Source organism: Molossus molossus, unplaced genomic scaffold (assembly GCF_014108415.1).
Source record: "Molossus molossus isolate mMolMol1 unplaced genomic scaffold, mMolMol1.p scaffold_m16_p_21, whole genome shotgun sequence".
NCBI lineage: Eukaryota > Metazoa > Chordata > Mammalia > Chiroptera > Molossidae > Molossus > Molossus molossus.
Window position 1 is genome coordinate 14,130,517 of NW_023425357.1, and position 7,548 is coordinate 14,138,064.

Genomic DNA, 7,548 nt, shown 5'->3' on the forward strand with positions numbered 1-7,548 from the left:
ATAGAACTGGAGGGAGAGAGGGACGAAGAGAGAAAGAGACAGAGAAACATCAATGTGGAAGAGACACATTAATTGGTTGCCATCCACACAACCCCAACTGGTGCTGGGAATTAACTGCAACTGAGGTACGTGCCCTTGGCTGGAATTGATCCCAGGACTCTGGTCCATGAGTGATGCTCTTACCAGGGTGACTTACCGGCCAGGGCAAATAATTTTTCTTTATTGGTGTTTTCTTAGGAATGGAGTGGGAGAGAGACAGAAACATTGATAAGAGAGAACATCCATTGACTGCCTTCTGCATGCCCCCCACTGGGGGTTAGGATCACAACCTGGGCATGTGCCCCGACTGGGTTTCAAACCAGCGACCCCTTGGTGCATGGGTCGAAGTTCAACAACTGAGCTACACAAGCTGGACTTCCTCTATCATAACTTAATTGTGCAGTATTCCATTACATGTTAGCAAGTTTTTAGCTGATGAATACCCTGTTTCTGTTTTATAAACAGCACTTCAATGAAAATTTTAGAACAATATTATCCATCTTCATGCTGAATTTCTTGGAAGAAATTTCTAGAGTTGGTGTATCAAAGAATAATAATTTGAGATGTGGTGTATGCTGTGCTGGTATCTTCCAAAAGTACATGAAACTGCTCATTTCATCAACCCTCCAAAGTTGTGGGTATACAATTTGACTTACTAAAAAGGGCCTCCGGGTGCTTTTCTTGGTCATCAGATGAATTTCTGTCTGGATAAAAGATACCATACAGCTCCTCCAAATATTTTCATATGCAATGTCCAACTTTCGAACCAAAATTTATTTGTTTCCAGTAAAAAGTAAGATTGCATGACCCAGATGATAAAGATAATGAAACTTACCACAGGTGATCCAGATATGGTAATTACCAAACGTGGAATTGTTTTTTAATTCTCACCTGAGAATATTTTTCCAATGATTTTAAAAATATTTTTTTGTCTTCTTTGATTTTAGATAGAGAGAAAGGGAGAGGGAGAGAGAGATAGAAACATCGATGAGAGAGAACATCAGTTGGCCACCTCCTGCATGCTCCCCACTAGGGATCTGGCCCAGGATTGTGTCCTGACCAGGAATCCAGATGGCGACCTCTTGGTGCTTGGGTTGATGCTCAGCCACTGAGGCACACCAGATGGGCTTCACATTTTAAATGTTGAAGAGTCTTCCAGAATGGCTATGCCAATATACACTTGACACGGAGTCCACAGTGGGGGAAAACCATATAAATGAGGTGTGTGCGAAGAGATCAAATCTTCAGGCTCACCAGAGAGTCCACACAGGAGAGAAACCATACAAGTGTGATGCATGTGGTAAGGGTTTCCGTCAGAGAGTCCACACAGGAGAGAAACCATACAAGTGTGATGCATGTGGTAAGGGTTTCCGTTGGAGCTCAGGTCTTCTAATTTATCAAATAGTCCATAGCGATACATTTTATAAAAGTGAGAAGTAAGGTAAGGATTATCCTTCATCAGAGAATCCATACCAAAATGAAATCCTGTAAAATGGTATTTTTTTTTGTTTTGAAGTCCTTAAACGGGAGGAAAATTTTTCCATTTACTCGTTTCTAAAAGCAGAAAAAGACTTTCTTTAATGAAAATGTGATGTTTCAACCCAATCTCAACATTCACAGTAGTAGACCACACAGCAGACATCTAATGAGATTTTCATAGGAGACTGTCAGAAATGTGGCATCAGTCGCTGCACATGACTTTAGCTAGTTTCATAGGGCTTATAAAAGATAAGAGTATGATCAGCAGTTTAATAAAAGTACAATGATGAGCATACATAAATCAATATCCACTAGAATGTAAGTTTAAGGGGAGGAGCTTCATTCATTGCTAAGTCTATAAAGCCATGACATTGCCTAACGAAATGTACGTGCTCGGTCCTTTTTGCTAAAGGACAAAGTGTATATTGAAATTTTTATTAAGCTTAACACTCCCACCCCACCCCAATCCCATGTATTTGGAAGACTGCAAGTAACCTTAATATGTTCACTTCTAGTAGATAACTATTATTGGGAACATGGAACATCAAGCAGTATTGCAATCTGAAATTACATGATTTTGGTTGTAACCCTGTTAGGATTGATGTCTGTCCTGTATGCCATCTTAAGCAGGGATGAGATGAATTTCTTATCATTTGATCTCTTTCTGTATACTACCAGTTTAAATTTAGCTCAGTATGTGTTTGTATCTGCATCACTGTGTATGTACATGCACTTTAAATGACAATGCAAACTGATAATGTTTCTGGGTAACTTTTCAAAAATGGAACACTGCATTTTACATCATTGAATTTTTGGTCTTGCCTGTGGGTTAAGGCAGAATTTTACTGTAATATTTGGCAAGTGTCAGAAATGGTTACTAATGAAAAATACTTTCTTAATAAATTACAATTCTTGTTTTCAGTCTCTATCTTTCCATCAAAGGTCTTTGGTCTGACTGATTTTTAAGAGTTATAGCCTTGCCCTGGCTGTTTTGGCTCGGTGGTTGGAGGGTCGGACTGCAGACCAGAGAGTCCCAGGTTTGGTTCCTGTTGAGAGTATGTGCCTTGGTTGCAGTTTGTCCCCGACCCCGTTGGGGTTGTGTGGGTGGCAATCAGTTGATGTGTCTCTCTCACATAAATGTTTCTCTCTCTCTCTCCCCCCCCCCCCTCCTGCTCTGCCTGAAGATAAATGCAAAAAATGTCCTCGGGTGAGGATAAAAAAAAAAAAAGAGTTAGAGCCTTTAGGGCATGGAGAGGAGGGTGTCAATGGGGAAAAAAAGGAGAAACATCTGTAACAAAAATATATTAATAAAAAATTAAAAAAAAAAAAAAGTTATAGCCTTTATTCGATTCAACCTCCTTAGGCAGGATCTATGATGTGTTTGGAGGACTTTAACTTTATCAAGTTTCCCATCCCCATACTTCTCCCACTCACACACAAAAAAGGAAAATATTGACATTTTAAAAACATTTTATCAATCTTACTGATTACGAGGATCTGATAGCCTTTTACTTTGTGGTCTTTCTCTTCAAGAACAATGTATTTTGTTGGTGGGAATGAAGAGTATAAGCTTTTTCATACAATATATGTTAAAATGTCAATTGTGTAACCTGGCTGAGTAGCTCAGTTGGTCAGAGTAACATCCCTATCAACCAAGATTGTGGATTCAAACCCTGGTCAGGGCACATACAAGAAGCAACTAATGGCCCATCCATGTGGCCCAGTGGGTTAAAGCATCATTCCATGCACCAGAAGGTCACTGGTTAGATTCCTGGTAAGGGCATGTACCTCAGTTGCAGGTCCAATCCCTGTCCCCATCTGGTGCATGCAGAAGGCAACCAAACAGTGTTTTGTCTCTCACATCAATGTTTCTCTCTACCTCCCTTCCTCCCTCCTTCCCTTCCACACTCTCTAAAAATCAATGGAAAAAATATCCTATGGTGAGGATTTAAAAAAAAAAAAAAAGCAGCAACCAATGAATGCATAAATAAGTGGAACAACAAATTGATACTGTTTTCTCCCTTCATCTCTCTCTAAAATCAGTTAATGAAAAATTAATTAAAAAACTTTAAAAAATGTCAAATATGCATACCCATTTGGAAATCATAAAATTTCTGCTGATATAGAAAAGACGTTAACAGTGAGGGTAATTTTTTTTTATTCTCACCCGAGGACATTTTTGCATTTCTCTTCAGATAGAGCCAAACTGCAACAGAGATAGGTGCCCTTAGCAGGCACCAAACCCAGGACTCTGGTCTGCAGGCTGATGTTCTAACTGCTGAGCCAAACCAGCCAGGGTGTGAAGGTAATTTTTTAAAAGTGGAAATACACCTGGCCGGTGTAGCTAAGTGGTTGAGCGTTGACCCACGCACCAAAAGGTCACTGGTTTGATTCCCGGTTAGGGCACATTACCATGTTGTGGGCCTGATGCCCAGTGGGCAGACAATCGATGTTCTTTCTCATTGATGTTTCTATCTCTCTCTCCTCTCTTCCTCTCTCTCTAAAAAAAATCAGTAAAACAAACAAACAAAAATTTAAATAAAAGTAAAAATACATAGAAGTTTGGATACATTTTTCAATGTTCCTATAATATGGAGCTCCAGAAAGTATCGAAAAGATCTAAAATAACAGGAAGGGATCATGCATATTGTTTAGTGAAAATGTAGATTGAACCTTCATAATATCCATTTAATTTAAGTCTTTATACATATATATTCAGATACATGCTAAATAGATAACGTATGAAAGATTACTCACATGTATGCAGTGGTTTTCTCTGGCAAGCAAAAGTTTGGCTTAGTCTATTTTGCTGTGTCTTTATTTCATCTAAAAATTATGAACTCGTCCCTGGACTTTTTGGCTCAGCGGTTAGAGCGTTGGCCTGCGGTCCGGAGTGACCCAGGTTCAGTTCCCACTAAGGGTACATATATCGGTTGCAGTTTGTTCCCAGCCCTGGATGGGTCGTGCGGGTGTCCATGATGTGTCCACTTGATGTGTCCATTTCATGTTGATGTTTCCCTCTCTCTCTCTCTTCCTCTGTTCCCTCCCACTCTATCTGAACAAAAATGGTAAAATGTCCTCGGGTAAGGATAAAAAAAAAAATTTGAACTCATACTGTGACTTCTCTGTTTCATTCGATAGTACTATGGCCAAAATTAAAGAAGAAAACCTTTAAAGGTAATTTTCTAAATTTTCTAGATTTTTGACAATTTAATTAGGTGTCAGCAACTTTATCTTTCTGTGAAAATGTTTTAGGTCTGAAAGCCCATGCAGCCTAGATAGTCCTGGTGCAATTCACTAGTATTATAAATTGGTGCATCATAGTTTATGTGTCAGATTAACCCCCATTAGATGAATGTGGTGACCAAAGCCCTGGCTTAACCTAGCTTCCAAGGTGCTAGTTCAAGTCTTACAGTATTAGAAATCCTGGGTGCCCTGGCTGTTTTGGCTCAGCAGTTAGTGTCAGCCTGCAGTCCAGAGAGACCCAGGTTTGGTTCCCGCGAAGGGCACGTACCTCAGTTGCAGTTTGTCCCTGTCCCTGGCTGGTTGTGCAAGTGGCAGCCACTCGATGTGTCCCTTTCACGTTGATGTTTCTCTCTCTCTTCTTCTCTCTCCCTCCCACTCTATCTGAATAAAAAATGAAAAAATGTCCTCGGGTGAGGATAAAACAAAACAAAACAAAACAAAAACCAATGGCTTCTAATGCATTTCTTTACTATCATCATTTCCAAGGAAAGATCATGAGAGCTCATGTTTTTATCAGTTAGTGCGCTTTTAGTTATAAGTAACAGAAAACATAACTCTGAGTTGCTTAAAATAAAAATTGTTCTCAGTTCATATAAATGAAAAGATACAGGTAGTTTAAGACTTGGTTCTGGGTTAGTCAACAGGGCTTTATATTACTTTTCTTACCTCTGTTCTTTGGTATGAACAGAGAATTCTGTGGCACAGGTGCACAGGACTGCAGAAAGCTGAGAGTGGAGCAGAAACTTGAGAAAACATTTCTAGTACTCCAGCCTCTATGCACAAAGTAAAATTAGAAAAAACTGAAAGTAACTATTGCAACAACAGAATCCAATTTCAAACTTATTCCTGACCAGATTGGTTCAGTACCTCTTCCTAACATCCTAGCACAACAGACATGTCCAGTTCCAGGCAAAAAAAATACTATTTACTTCAGTCTCTGCTCTTTGATACATGTTATTTCGCACTCAATATAAAATTACAAAGTAAAGAACAAACAAGACATCAGACTAATCAATAAAACCACACTTTAGAGATTATTATACTTTTGAAAGGTCAGAATTTTATGTAACTGGTTGATGTCTTGAATGTTGTTCTGTAAAATATGGGGAAATGTCAGTGGAAATTAATCAAATGGGAAATGCTAGAAAAGAAAATTTATCACAAAGAATGCTTTTGAAGGACTTGTGAAGGTTCAACACAACTGAGAAAAGTGTCAGAGAATTTGAATGTAAGTAAGTGGGAATCATCCAAATTAAAACACAAAATATGTGAAGAAAACAGAGTATCCAAGAACTGTGGCAAACTTTTTTTTTTTTTTAATGTTCACCCGAGGATATTTTTTCACTTATCTTTAGGTAGAGGTGGAGGGTGGGAGGAGAGAGAAACAGTGATTTGAGAGAGACACATCACTTGGTTGCCTACCGCATGACCCTGACCAGGGCCAAGGATGAACTGTAACCAAGGTACATGCCCTTGGCCAGAACGGAACCCATGGCTCTGGTCCCCAGGCCAATGTTCTAACTTCTGAGACAACCAGCCAGGGAATGGGAAAACTTTATGGTCTGATATATGTATAATTAGAAATACACAGGGAAGGGGAGAGAGAATGGGAAGAAAAATAATTGAAGAGATAATGGCTGAGAATTTTCCAAAAATAATAGAAGACCTGACCCAAATCAGGAAACTCAGAGTACCCAAGCAGGTTTTAAAAATGAAAGGAAAAACAAATCAACAAAAAATGACACATTATTGGCAAACTGTTGAAAATGAACAATCGGAGGAAATACTGAAGGCAGGCAGAAAAAGGACACATTGCATACATGGAAAACAGATGAGAAAGAGAGCAGATTTCTTACGCAAAACTATGCAAGCCAGAAGACAATGGAATTATATCTTTAACATCCTGAAACAAAATACTGCTAATGAAAAATTCCAAGCCCAGTGGAAAAAAGTATTTTTTTTTTGTCCTCACTCGAGGACATTTTTTGATATATTTTGTTCAGATAGAGTGGGAAGGAGAGAGAGAAACATAGACGTGAAAGTGACACATCGAGTGGTTGCCACCCACACAACCCAACCAGGGCTGGGTACAAACTGCAACCGAGGTACGTGCCCTTAGTGGGAACCAAACCCGGGTCTCTCTGGACCACAGGCCAATGCTCCAACCGCTGAGCCAAACCAGCCAGGGCAAAAAATGTGTTTTTAAAAGGAATGTAAAAACATTTTCAGACAAAAACAAAGAGAATTTACTACCAGCATATCTGCAGTACAAGAAATATTAGTAAAATGTAATAACACTACCACAAAACAGCAGAGAGAAATCAGGAGTATGCTGTTGTAAACTATACAAAATGGCATAATATTTTTAGGAGCTAGACTGAAAAATTATAAATGATTATTACAAGCCCTAGAGCAACCATTAAAATTTTTTAAGTGGTATATAGATTGTAATCCTTTAGTCAAGATAAAATGAAATCTTAAAAAAATACTCAATCCAAAGGCAGACAAGAAAACTGAACAAATAACACATGGTACAAATGGGAAGCAATCAGCATGATGATAGCTTCAAATCTAGTGATATCAATAATCACATTAAATGTAAATGCTCTATACTGTATACACTACTTGAAACAATTGTCATATTGGATAAGAAGCCCCTACTATATGCTATGTGTTCCATAAGACATCCATTTTATTTATTTATTTTTTTAATGAAGATTAATAGCCTTTTTATTTATTTACTTATTTATTGGTACGTGCCCCTTGCAGGAACCGAACCTGGGA